This window comes from Lagenorhynchus albirostris, chromosome 17 (assembly GCF_949774975.1).
Source record: "Lagenorhynchus albirostris chromosome 17, mLagAlb1.1, whole genome shotgun sequence".
In the NCBI taxonomy this organism is placed as follows: Eukaryota; Metazoa; Chordata; class Mammalia; order Artiodactyla; family Delphinidae; genus Lagenorhynchus; species Lagenorhynchus albirostris.
This window is the reverse complement of record NC_083111.1, coordinates 5,615,362-5,629,989: the sequence shown is the minus strand read 5'-3', so window position 1 is coordinate 5,629,989 and position 14,628 is coordinate 5,615,362. Positions and strand designations below refer to the sequence as shown.

General features: G+C 45.4%; 1 protein-coding gene across 7 annotated transcripts in view; it reads right to left on the bottom strand.

Annotated features, from left to right (window-relative positions):
- Positions 1–14,628, bottom strand: part of FAM110B (family with sequence similarity 110 member B) — a 129,346-nt gene that overhangs the window by 75,952 nt on the left and 38,766 nt on the right. For 5 of the 7 annotated variants that reach the window (XR_009536457.1, XM_060128064.1, XM_060128063.1 and 2 more), the window contains exon 3: positions 529–578. The gene's annotated coding sequence lies outside the window, so the exon portion shown is untranslated. Of the gene's footprint in view, positions 1–528; positions 579–3,610; positions 3,731–14,628 lie in introns of those variants that run through there. The other 2 variants (XM_060128067.1, XM_060128068.1) reach the window with 1 other exon arrangement.

Here is a 14,628-nt window from a genome sequence, read left to right as displayed (position 1 = left end):
TTTTGTGACTGAAAATTTTCAGTTTAAAAAAAAGTTATATATTTTAGACCAGAGCTTGGCAATTTTTTTTTGTAAGGGCCGGAGTGTGAATATTTGAGGCTCTGCAGGCCACACAGTCCTCACCTCACCCACTACAGCTTGAAACCAGCCGCAGTCAACACTTCAATGCAGGAGCATGACTGTGTCCCAATAAAACTTTATTTACAAAACACCAACAGCTGGACGGATTTGGCCCATGGGCCATCTTTGCCAGCCTCTGATCAAGGCTAGACTAAAATAGTGTGGAATCTGGTCTCTAATGTGTACTGGAAACTGATACTTCAGAGCAAAAAAGAACTATAGAAAGCAACCCCTTGTATCCCGCTGTATAATGTTAGATGCGGCAAATGCTTCTTGAGTCTCTGGATGTTACTAATTTACAAGGTTTGAAAGTCCACACAGCACAGTAATGGGTGTTCATGCTGATCACAGCTGGAAACAGCGTGTCCTGGGTATGATTCGAGATGGCAAACAAAGGGTTCTACTCACAAGGGAAGGCTTCATCTGACTCGGGCTGGATCCCAATAGGCCCAAGGCACCTGAAAAAGAAAAAGCCACTGCTGTCACTTAAGAGCACAACTGAATCCCTCAGCTCCCAAAGGGCACTGGAAATGCCAGGCTTTGAGAGACACACAAAACACGGAGGAGTAGGGAAGAGCATGACGTGTCCTCAGATGACACAAAAGAATTTGTGTCCACGGGTCTAAGGACAATTAACTACAATGTAATCTTTAGATCAGGAATGGTGACTATTTAAATGCCAAAAAGGAACATAACCCCCAGTGGGAAAAAAGAGACAAAAAAGCTCAAGTAGAGAACTGGGAGAAGAATGAGCCTATTCAAATGACGTGGGCTAACGCAAGACCCTCGGCAGTGCACCTGCCACCAGGGGTCAGCAAAGGCTCCCGGCAGGTAGAGGCACGGCCCTGCTGGAGTCCTACCATGGTAAACCGCGGGGCACGTGCTAAAATGCTCACTCTCCCGGGTGACAGGGGCTTCCCTGGGCTGGCATCCTCACTATGGAAGGCAAACTACTCAAAACCCAAACTCTCAAAGTTTGCCGTCTGAGTCCTTTCTGGAACAAGAGAGGGTATGAATAATGATCTCAGATTGTATATCACCATCCGTGGGAGTCGTTTTAAAAAAGTACTACTTTGAGAAGGTAGCAATTCAGTCCAAGATTCAATGGCCCATCTGATAATATGGTGTAGAAAATAGAGGAAAAACAAACAAAAAAACAAAGGACTGAGAAGGTGCTGTGAAATAATTGTTAATTTTTAAGATATATGAATAAACATGTAACCAGTCTGAAAAAGAAAACTACCAACTAAAGCTATTGTTTATATACAAACAGATGCATCCACGTGTAGAGGTCTTTCGCTTTTGAGGGACACTCCCACCGTCAAGTCCGACAGGCCTCCAGCTACAAATATCTCGGTAAATGCAGGTTACAAAACAGTCCACAGACTCCTCTCAACTGCTCTGATCTTCACAGTCTCCATCTTTTCCTATTTACTAAATCCCCAGAGTATACCCTCCTCTTCTTTATTTATTTGTTCCATTGTGTCTAAAGAAATACAGCAACTAAACCCAGCTAGCAATGGGTCTTCTGCAAATCCCGTTTTGGAAAACCACAGCGATCGCTACTGATTCTTCAGTCATGCAGTTGAGGACCAGGGCAAATTACAGAAACGATCTGCTTGTTCTCGTCAGCTGGGTTTGAAGGAGACTTGAGATGTACACATCCCTTTGCCTTCAGGAGGAAGGGATCTGGGTGTACACTGCTCCTGGCTGAAGCTAGAATCTTCCTATCAGGACATGGCAGGAGGACTTTCACACCCAGCCTCACTGCCCCACCTGCCAGGGTCTCGTATCTAATACTGTACATTGAAACCAAACAGAAAAAACTTTAAACTGAGCTGAAGTTCCAGAGAGGGAGAGAAAAATATTGTAAGTCAGGCCAAATATCAAACAAAAGCTTAGAATAAGGCATAAGTCACTGAGACACGATAACTGAAAACATCTTCCTGGAGCACCAAGGCCCAGGTCTGAACCCCTTTTCCTGCCTCTCTGCAATCACTGTTCTTGGGACCACGTGGCTCTATATCCCATATATGTGTTCCCGGCTCCCACACATCCATCTCCAGCCCATCTTCTCTCCCGACCTCCAGACTGGTATGTCCAACAGCACCTCAAGGTCTCCATGTGTCTCTCTGCTCCTAGTGAGGCCCTCCCTGGCCCCCCATCTGCATTAGTTTCTGTTGCTGTGTAACAAGCACCCCACTCGCTTACTATCGCAGTCTCTGTCAAGGCCCGGGCATGGCTTGGCTGGCTCCAACCTAGGCTCAGGTCTCACAAGGCTGCCATCACGGTGTGGTCTGGACGGCCTTCCTCTAAGAAGCTCAGGGGCCTCCTTCAGGTTCCCATGGTGGTTAGCAGAATTCAGCCCCTTAAGGCTGGAGCACTGAGGCCCCAGTTTTCCTGCTGGCTGTGAGTGAGGGTGCCACCCTCCTCTTCTAGGGGCAGCTCACAGCTCCCTTCTCCAAGGCCAGCAGGAGAATCTCCACTCCAGTCTGCTGAGACGGAGTCTTACGCGAGGTAACCTGGTAATCACAGCAGTGCTATCCATCACCCTCACCAGACGCTATTAGCCCTACCCACCCAACACAGGGGGCACCTCAGAACTCTGCCAGCCACGCCTCTAAAATGCTGCCCCTCACTCCCACAACACGCATATATACCCCCCCGCTTTATTTTCCCCTATAGTGCTTTTTACCATTTGAAATAACAAATACCTTATACACGTCCACATTTCTGCTTCATCTCACTGAAATATAAGCCTCACCAGGACAGAACGTTTTGCCTGTTCTTGTTTACTGCTATAACCCCAGCCTGTAAAAGAATCCTGCCTGGCTCAGAGCACTTATCCACAAATATTTATTGAATGAATGAATGATTCACTACCTAGGTTTGCCTAAAAACCATCAGCATCTCAACATCTCCCATTCCACTGCTAAGCACAGGTTTCTGCGACCTCTTTCCACTGTAGTGAGGTGCCTTACATCAGAACTTTGTTTGGTCACAAAAGATCAAGCTAAATGTTATCCTTCCCATGGTCGCAAAGCTATATAGTTTTAGTTTATTTATAGTTTTATCAGCCAACTATGTAGTGAGAATGCCACACTGAGTATTTGCAAAACCACTTTAAGCACACGCGAAAACAGATACGTTTAATGTCCGGTTCCCAGGCTCTGAGATGACTTCTGTTTGTTTTTTAATCTTAAAAATAATCTTCAGTCAAACAGTGGAGAAAGTAGGAAGTAAAAGCCAAGCTCCCTTTGAACAATGACTCCAAGAAAACCACGAGTATGTGACTAAGTCGGTGACTGAAACAAGAGAGAAGTATGGTTTTCAGAGGCAGCGAACATAACTGTGAAACATACACACTGGGTATCTGTTTTACCCCATGCGCTTGTGGTTAGCAACGTTCTTTTAGGCGATCAAAAAATGTACGCACATAAAACAATACTCATAAACCCAACTGCAAGTTCTATAACAAATTGATGATTACCTGACGTCCAGACTAAAAACCACGCACACGCGGCCTCCACTAAAAGTAACCGAATGCCACTCAGGTGATCACAGGTTGTAAAAGGCAGGCTGATTGTCTCTTGCATCTTGTTTAACTTTCTCCACTCGTTTATTTTACTAGCGCTACGACTACTAATGCAATTCAAGAAACACAATAAATTTCTAACTCTCCCTCACCAAAGATAAATGAGCACTCATTTCTGCCTTCCTGGCTGGTTTCTGCTTCTGGCTTTCCTCCTCTAACCATATGTACAGTGTCCAGGTTAATCTGCCAAAAACAGTGATTCTGGGAAGTCCCTCCTCTGGTTATGAACTCAGGGTGGCTCCCTATGGCCTCGCTCCTCAAGTTCACAGCCCTCTCTGGGGTCTCGCTTGTCAAGTTCCTAACCTGGGTTAGGCCTGTAGCCTGGGTCAGTCTGGTTTCTATGTTAACAGCAAGACTCTGACCACTTGACTCCATCCTCATCTGGCCACCACTGGCCTTGGAGTGACTGGCTAAAAGAACACAGATCAATGAATGAAAATCACAAACATCAAACCCTAAGCCCCACTGACGGCAGAGACATTCTTTACGTGGAGGACAGACTGCTTCTCTTTCCCTTAGAAACACAGTAAGGTTAAGAAGGAAGAAAGTCCATAAAACATGGTCTTCAGCATCTCAAAGTGAAGCACGATAAGGGTAAATTGAAAGTATTACGGAGGTAAATTTGGCATTTCCCAAGCATCTTTTTTTTTTAATGTAGTTTCATTTTTTAGAAATAAATTTATTTATTTTTGGCTGTGTTGGGTCTTCATTGCTGCACGCGGGCTTTCTCTAGTTGCAGCGAGCGGGCTCTTGGTTGCAGTGCGCGGGCTTCTCATTGCGGTGGCTTCTCTTGTTGCGGAGCACGGGCTCCAGGTGTGCAGGCTCAGTAGTTGTGGCGCACGGGCTTAGTTGCTCCACAGCATGTGGGATCTTCCCAGACCAGGGCTCGAACCCACGTCCCCTGCGTTGGCAGGCGGATTCTTAACCACTGTGCCACCAGGGCAGTCCTCCCAAGCATCTTAACTGAGCTTTCTGAGGAGGCAGTGTTCCAACAGGGGCCCCAGGAATTCCCAACCCCTCGGAGCACAGGCCTGCACAGTCCCAGGACGGTAAACACAGTGGATCTCACTCCTGTGATCAGGAATGTTACATGTCACGTTAATCTCAGCTAGGGGGTCTGTCCGGATGGATCCTGCACTCTCACGCATCCTTTAAAAGCAGAGTTTTCTCTGGCAGGTCACAGAAGAGAAAACAAAGCGGCTGAAAGCTGAGGGGGTCCAAGGCGACGCTGCTGTGATGTTATGACAGAGTCCGGGGCAAGGAACGGTGAGTGGTTTCTAGAAACTTCTAGGAACTGATGGCAGCCTTGGCCTCAGTCTTGCCTACAACCTGAATGAGCTTAGAAACTGATTCCTCCCCAGGGCCTCGATCTAGACCACGGCCTGGCCAACATCTTGACTGTGAGGCCCTGAGCAGATCCAAGTCCAACCAAGAAGTACTTGTGACCACAGGACTTATAGGAGCTGAGAAACAGCTGTTGTTTGTGGAAATGTCATGCAGAAAACTAACATGCTTTCCTCTAAGCGTAGCGTCTGCTCACATGAAACGATATCCTAAAAGCACCTCCAGGACTGTCAACTGTCCTCATGGGTAGGAATGTATAGCCAAAAGGACAAAGAGAAAGAAAAGCATAAGAGACCTCCAAGGAAATCTCTATCCTTCTTACAAAACCATGAGATCTGGGAACAAGTAGAGTATACAAATCTGTAACGACAGACAGTGCCTGCTCTAAAGATCACCATGTATAAGCAATACTTCTCAGAAGTGTTAAAATAGGAATCGTCCCTTCCACGATATTTTACTAACGTTAACATCAATAATGGCCGCATGAACATTATAATTTATTCAGGTTCCTATGACGTATATTAGGAAAGGTGTTCATCTTTTATTCATCAAAAGAATAACTGATTACCTACTATACACAGTATCCTTTGTAAGTGCTTACTGACTAATTCCAGGGAAGGTTAAGAAAAACATGCCATCTACATATTATTACAAGAAAAAGTAAATATTAGAGGATGCTTGCCCACTGTTTTTCTTAACAGTAACCATTAATCACTAAAATACAAATGTTCTGTGTTTCGTTTTGCTTTTATAAGCAATCTTAATTATTTTAATTTATAGATATTTGTTTCATTTCTACTCCATGCTAGGCTCTCTGCTAGGCACTAAGAAACATAGATAGTAAGTCAGCCCCTGATTTCCAGTTACCCAGAGTCTATTAAGAGAGAGAAACAAGGCTATTAAGAATTGAAACGAGCAGTTTCAGTCAGTACAATATTAGTGGTATGGGGATTACGTAAGATGCAGTGTAGCCTGGGAATTATATAATGTTCAGTGCAATGGTGCTGAGTAGTCAATTAAGAAAGTGTGTATCTCCACCCATCCATCCATCCGTCTGTCGGTCCGTCCACCCATCCATCCATTCATCCATCTAAGACGCTTACAAGTTAAACAGAAACATCTGCCCGAACTAAGGGCCGTTCTGACATTTGCTGTGCGCCTAAGGACTGTGATCAAGTACATTTTTTTAACGAGGGAAAACTAGCTTTTCATGAAACACGTCTATGCACTGTCGTCTACTCAAATATGAAAGGCAGCTACCAGTTCTTAATCTGTCACAACTGAGTTCACACATTTCTAATACAACAGTCTTAGTACAACAAAACTTTACCCACCCCTGGAAAGGGAACACCATTTTATTCGCTAACCTCTAAAGTTCTGATAGAAAGTGGCATTAAAATCAACTGACTCCCCAGAAAAAGAGGATATGAGAGTTTGGGACCTAAATCAAACCAAACATTTCACCCCTGACCCAGCAATGTAAAGTGACAATAATTGTATTCTTGGAGGGGTAGAGTCATTAAAGTAGAAAATACTGAGTGTTATAGTTTATGAACACATACACACACACAGACACACACACATGTGCATGGCTGCGCACACACAGTATCTATTATACCAGTCCTGCTGGGAGGAAATGAAAATCTTAATCCCCATCACTGTACCAAGGTTTTTCTTAAGTGAGAAATTTCCCCGTGATAATGCTTGTCTTACTTGGCGTTTATTTTTAAAAGGATGAGCCGTGACTTTTCACACAAGCTGTTTTCAAATTCCACCCCTTAAAATTATTCCTCAAAGAACTTTCTTAGACTCAGTTGTCAGATGTTTAACATCTGCTGTGCGCTTGACAAAGTCAGGGATGCAAAACACAGTGCTTAGAAATCACAGGCATGGAAGAACACGCTGACGGGATACAGTGCAATGGACAGTACGTGACCCCAAGCCGTCATGGAGTTTATGCGTCGGCTGTAGAGATTTGGTGAATAAACACGCAAGACATTAGAAAGCAATAATACACGAAGCAACAAGAGAGGCAGAAGGGGGATACTTCCAACAGATGATCCCTGCTCTGTCCCGAAAGGCAGGGAACCCACCTGCCACGAGGTCCCGCAGCTGCTCTGTTGTGCGACATCCCACAGGGGGTGAGATGGGGCCTCTTCAGTTTATGAATACCAAAGTTTAGTTATTTTAACTTAGTGACTAAGGAGTAACCATTTATTCCCAACTGAAAACAAAGGTCTAAAGGCTGCTCAAAGAAGGCGCTCAGAGCCAGGCTTGGGGAGATGCCGGCACAGCACGGGGGAGCCTGGAGCCATGGTCACACATGACGCGCCCCCAGCCCCGCCACAGACATTGCATCTTGGTGTCCTGTCTGCCCGACGCGGATAATGAAAGGGACGGTGACCGTCTGTGTGAAGGGCACCTCGGGCCCAGCACTGCACCAGCGCTTGTGAGGAGTGTCGCGTGTAATTCTCACCAGAACCTTTCGAAGCAGGTACCGGGAGAACAATCTAGAAATAATAACAGAATGGGGCCAGCAGGACAGGGTCGTCGTGAGGATTAGGTGACAACAATATTTTATGATCATGAGCGTTTTGCCAGGCACGCAGTCCCTCAAAAATGACACGCATCACCATTACTCGGCTGAGCGAAGAAATGGGGCAGGGATTTCAAGCAAAGGAAAAGAGCAGGTTTTGCAGAAAGTCTTCGAGAAAAGAGCCTTCGAGATGGCAAGTAGATCAGCACAGCTGAGAAGAGTTCCAAGGAGGAGAGCGGGAATGGCTGGGGAGGTAAATCTGAACTCGACTACGGCGGCAGCTGAGCGCCCAGGGTCCACATGCGTACCTTTTACCCCCGTGGCCCAGGGCGGTTGGCACAAGGCTTCTAAAAATGAAGATACTATTTCACTGAGATCCACCTACAGGCAACATGCAGGGAAGACTGAAAAGGGAACAGCTAAGGGACAGAGGGACTGATCGGAGGCAAAACTACGTGGTAAGAGAAGATGGGGGTTACCTTGGAACACGAAAGGTAGAAAGAAAAGGGCAAACGTGAAAGAACAAAAATACTTAATGAGCGGACGCTCCAAGGTCTTCCGAAGATGGTTTCTTGGTAAGGGAAGCTCAGTGGTACTAGAATAACAGTCAGGAGAGGACGCTGGCTTCACAGGAAGATCAGGGAGCCTTCGTGACGTCGCGCATTTGAGTCCGGACTGGAATATTGATGACGTGGGTCTAGCAAGTGGCATAAAGGTTGGGATAATCAATGGGGAAGCACAGGTGTGGTGTGATGTTCCTGGGCGTAGGGTGAACCACTGGGCCGCAGTGCCTGGAACCACATCCCAGGCCCCGCAGCCTCCAGGCATAACGCGAGGCGATGAGAGAAAAAAGTGTGGCCTCCAGGTCCACCCACATGAGGCTCCAGCCATGAGTACACTCCCTCGTCCTCAAACCTCACTACGAGCATCCTATCCAAACACAGACCATGACGCCAAAGCTCAGGTCATCCATATTTACCTCTTCCCTGCAGATCGGCCGGGACGCCTGGGCTAGGGCCTAAGAGTGATGTCACCACTCGGAGTCCTGCAGAAGGTTCAGGTCGCTGCTTCCCCGAAACATAAAGCAGCTCACTCTTCTTGTATCTTCTTCAGTTCTCATAGCAGGGAAGTCGACTGAGTTCCCACTTTCCACCTAATTAGGTTCACACGGGGAACACTATTTCAGTACATTGTCTGAAAACACTCCCTGCCATCACCAATATTTTCTCTTCGTGATGTCCATCCAACTTTCTTGTGCTTTGAAAGTGCATTAACGTGATGGTCGTCACCAGCTTCAGCTCTAGAAATCTGAACAGGCTCCTTGGTTCAAGCCGTAAGACCTAAGACCCTACGTACTATTCTCTCCGGCACGTGTAAGGCCACTTGGCGTTGTATATTCAATTGGACCATGATCAATCCGGGGAATGTGACCCACAGCCGTCCTCGGGCACACAGCACACACCCAGCGCGGTCTAGCGTAAGCAAGGAGATGGAGAGTTTAAAACTTACAACTAGTGCCTGCCTGACTTGGCATCAATCACTCTTGCAGGTGGTACACGTTGAAGACTAAGAAACGGTAAGATGTGCTCGCACATCTCCTTCAAATCCCTGACCTGAGGGGTTCCCAAAGCTGAGCCAGACAGGAAGAAGTTATACATGGAGAAGTGGTACTGAGACATTCTGTTTATCTCGGGCTCCTTAAAGGGTAACTTGCACTTAGTGAGGCTTCTTGGTATATACAGTATAACAGGAAGAACACAATGCATGGAATGGCAAGGCTTCAGGTTATACCTGACAGTTAATGTCTGGGCTCCTACAACCTCTCCGTGCCTCAGTTTCCTCATCTACGAAATGGGCACTCCAGAATTGCCACAAAACAACAAATGGCTTCTGAGAATCTTGAAGACTGAATTACTAATATTTTATTTTAAAGTCTACATTGTGTATTAATATATAGTAGAGACTAGTTCTGATAAGTTAGTTGCATAAAATATAAAAATTCAACATAGTTAATGTGACCATGCTAATTTGGTCATCGTGCCCAGGGGGTATCACATTTTACTTTTCTGATGTGAATAAGTGCTCTTAGCTGAAAGAAAAATTCTCATTAAAGAAACGCCTGCCTTTTGGTATGACAATCTTAATACAATTTCTTTCTTTTTTCAAAAATTTTTTTTATTTATTTTTGGCTGCGTTGGGTCTTTGTTGCTGTGCGCGGGCTTTCTCTAGTTGCGGTGAGCGGGGGCTACTCTTCGTTGCGGTGCGCGGGCTTCTCACTGCGGTGGCTTCTCTTGTTGCGGAGCACGGGCTCTAGGTGCACGGGCTTCAGTAGTTGTGGCACGTGGGCTCAGTAGTTGTGGCTCACGGGCTCTAGAGCACAGGCTCAGTAGTTGTGGCACACGGGCTTAGTTGCTCCGCGGCATGTGGGATCTTCCCGGACCAGGGCCCGAACCCGTGTCCCCCCTGCATTGGCAGGCGGATTCTTAACGACTGTGCCACTAGGGAAGTCCCTCTTTTTGTTTTATAAGATGAAAATACTCCTTGGTTTGTGTGCTCCACCACTGCAATGGTTTGCACAGGTGGTCACTGAATAGATGAATAAATGAAGAGATGAAACTGGAATTGCATTAAAAGGCAGCACATGAAGTACAGCTGGTCATGGAAACATGCAAGACCCAGGCCTCCTGAGCACAGAGGGTACCCGGGCAAGGCAGCAAGCGGGTCAGTTCATACACTGGAGCATCCACTGGGGTCAGGCACTGCTCCAGACCCTGGGGACGGAGCTGTCAACAAACATACAAAATGCTCTCACGGCACTTATTACCTCCTAGCTCTACTTGTCAACTTCCTGACTGAACAGCAACACAGCAGCTAGGGAGAGTGTGATCACAGTGTCAGAGACGTGACACACCCAGTGCCGCTCTGAGGGGCTAAGAGAGCACAGTTCCATGGATTAACAACAAGATCCTACCGTAGAGCACAGGGAACTATATTCAGTATCCTGGGATAAACCATAATGGAAAAGAATATAAAAAATAATGTATATATATGTATAACTGAATCACTTTGTATACAGCAGAAACTAACACAAACATTGTAAATCAACTATACTTCAATAAAAAAAAAATTACCACCAACATATGGAAAAAGAACACATTAAAAAAAAGAGAGAGAGAGACAGAACGCAGTCCTAGTGCCCTGAACCACACATGTGGGAGACCCAGTGCTGGGTCTCCTCCTGCAATAAACATGGCAACAGATGGCCCACTGCACAGACCTGCACTCACCCACTTACTGTCAGATGACGATTCATGTCACTTCACTAATTTTTAAAACAACTCTTTAACAGACTATTACACTTTGACTTTTAACGAATTAAAGCTGCTTTAAAAAAAAAAAGAGCTTTTTATTTTGGCCAGTTAACTCATTATTTCCTAGAACTAAGGAGTACACATGCTCTACGTCCTATTTCATGTTGAACATATTTAATTCGCAAAGCAGCTTGCAGGCTTCATTTCAATTCATCCACACAGTCTTTTGTCCTTGTTTTATGAGAATTTCCAAGTGCCGCCAGGTTTTAACCACAACTAGCACTTTCCTAGAGCACCCGCGCATCCCCGAATTCCAACGCTAAGTGAGTTCTGTTGGCCCGCAGCTGAAGACGGCCAAGTGACTTCACACTGGCTTTTATTTTGCGATTCTATTGCGTGAGGTCTATAACTTGCAAAATGACTAAGCTGATTATTTTGTAAGTGTAATATCCACAGCCTGGCCAACTCCATCTACTTTAGAAATTAGCACAGGGGTTTATTTTGATTCTTCTGTTGCAGTCCTAGCAGTTTTACTTTCCTAGTAGCTGCTGCTCTCATATAGGAGTTTTAGCGTATGGAAGTTTGCTACATAAAACATTTATTTTTTTCATTCACACATTTTTAACTGAAAGGGAACTTTAATGCACTAAGGTGAGTTTATAAAGCATGAACTCTTTTCATAGGTACAGTATATTCATTTTCTATATGTTCATGAGAGTTTTCTAAACAAAGCAGACAGTGGTACAGCTGTGTTATACTACTCATCCTTGGAGATGTCACGACCACTGTGGTCCATGTGAGTGGCGCCCTAGGACCGCACGCCATTCACTTGGTAAGTGCACATGGTGCCTCTGACCACCCAAATGTCTCCACGTGTACCTGTGCTGCTACAGAAAGCAATTCTCAAGCAGCACAGACAGGGCTTTATGCAAGCCCCCCAAAGGTATGTCAGAACAGGACTAAGAGTAGTCATATTCATTGGTTCAAATACCTCCGATGAACGGGTTCATGTATATTCACACAATCAAACCAAACACAAAGGAATCAGGTAGCAGTATATTAATTTTTTTTGGAAAGACAGAGAGGCAGGTCATTTGAGAACGGAATTCTAGAGCCAGTCTGATTGGGTTCAAATCCTATTTCACTACTTATTAGCTGGGTAACCTGGACAAACTATTTCACCTCTCTATGCCTCAGTTTCTTCATCTATAAAATGGGGATAAAGCAGAACTGAGCCCAGAGCTGGGATGAGGATTGAATGAGGCAAAACATGTAAAGTAGCTAGAACAGGGCCTGGCAATAGTAACCACTATTCAACTATTCAGATTTGGTGTTAGTATTATTGGGTAAGAAAATCAAAGCAGAAAGAGATTAAATAACTTGTCATGGGTGTGAGAATTAGTCAGTGATTTATTCCAGAATGAAAATGAAAGCTCTTGGTTTAGAAGAAAGAGTTTCCCTGAGACCACGTTTTACATTCCAACTTTTTGAAAAGGTAAAACCTACGACTTGAAGTAATACTTAGGTCTGAAAAGCAAACTCCCATGCACTTCATGGCTTTGATGATGACACAGGTCATCCCTAACGGGCCACCGGGGCTGACACTTACTGGCTGCCTCTCCTCGTGGGGAGGGGCACACCCAGTGGACAAACAAGTCCAGTGTACATTATCAGCCGTCGACGAGACTTTAAATCCTAGAAGAGAATCATTCTCAGAGAGCTCTTGCGTCTTGGCCGGGTGAGGTGCCTACTGTTTTCATTCATGTTTTTTAAATATCAGCCAATCCCCGGTGCGTTCCACTCGCACCTTGGAAAATCATCTCATTCATTTCAGTGCAAACAGTGTCCCTTCCTGGCGCCCCGAGGGAGCCAGGTTTATTTCCACAATGTGAAGTGGGACAGCTAGAAACCAGAAAAGGTCCGGGTGCGTTAAAGAGCGGATGCTTTTTATCTATTTCAAATTTGAAACGAGGGTCCAGGGAGATTTGATCACTGATTCTGATGATGCAGATTACAGCTCTTAGATAATGGAGAACAACATGCACAGGAAAGCAGCTCTTCCCTGGCACCTCCGTCGAGTGCACGAGAAAAGTGCAGTCTTGCCTAGAGCACTGTACACGGGCCATGCACACACTGTCCAGCTGTTCCAAAATCGTCCAGAACACCCACCTCTTAGACTGCTCTCCAGGGGCTGCGTTAACATCAACTAACTAGCTCCCCTCTCTTAAGAAATGAGATCGGGAGATTGCACTGGGCAAAATTTAAATTTGTATAGTAAAAACTCCAGATAAACCAGAAGTCTGAACAAGCCAGGAACAGGTATGCTGTGTAAGACAATCTGTGTAAAAGGGCCAAAACCCAAATGGGTCACATGACATCATCTCTGAGTGACATTAGCATTTCACCCACAGTTCTCATCACTGTTGCATTGAGCTAGAAAATGAGGAAAAAGCACCCAAAACCTGTTTCTCAACAGCTTAATCAAAATGCATATATATATATATATATATATATTTTTTTTTTTTTTTTTTTTGCGGTACGCGGGCCTCTCACCGTTGTGGCCTCTCCCGTTGCAGAGCACAGGCTCCATACGCGCAGGCTCAGCGGCCATGGCTCACGGGCCCAGCCGCTCCGTGGCATGTGGGATCTTCCCGGACCGGGGCACGAACCCGGGTCCCCTGCATCGGCAGGCGGACTCTCAACCACTGCGCCACCAGGGAAGCCCCATATGTTCTATTTTTAAATCAACGAACATCTGTGATTTTCAAATGTCTTCATCATAAATGTAATTAGTGTAATATCCTGGATCAAACATAGCATATGGTATCTAAAAAGAAGGAATAACATTATTTTCAGTCTAATAGCATTACCTGTTCTAACTTACTGCTTTATTATAACAGTCAAATAAAAAATGATGTCTTATGGAAGCAGAGAAATCCGAATCAATCTCTCTTCAAGATAAATATGAGGAAATTAAGGCTTGGAGAGTTTATACTGCTTATCTGAGGCCAAATCCTGCCAAGGGCTGAAGCCAGACCCCTGCTTATTCTCTACAAGAAAGACCTGGGTACCAGGAAATAAGTGCAATGCTTAGTGCTGCTTCCTGACTTACAGCAGCACTGTTTAAGTGCTGGTGGTCAGGTCCCTACAGGTTCGTCGAGTCCTGTAGCTGAAAGTGAGAGAGGGGTGACGTGTGCACACTTACCGGTCGGGTCACACCAGGAAGTGTTGTCGACCTGAAGTCCTTCCTCCATCAAAACCCCAATGCCACATGTTTGTGACATTCGGTGACCACCCTGATGAGTGAATTTCCCTACTTGGCAGCAATACTCCCCAGCTCACGGCTCACCTACTGGGGCTTCCTCTGACTGGCCTCCCCCGCAAGCAGGCAGAAGTGACAGAACAATGTCACATCACTATGGGGGGCAGGGAGACACTGCATCATGAAAGAACACTTTCATGCGTTCTGTGGTTGTTGGTTGAAATGTTACCACCAGTTAAGTGATGGGGAACACCAAAATACATAATCAGGACAGGACGTCTTAAGTTTGAGTGAAAGCGTAGAATAGGAGAAGAGTGGGAAACAGCACCATGGTTTAGAATTAAAGGGTGGTCCTACCATTTCCACTTAATGTTTATTCACATGGTTAAGTTATTGTGTGGTGCCCTAGCAATGGAGATATTCCCATGTCTAAACCTCTCTTTAAAAAAACAAAACCAAA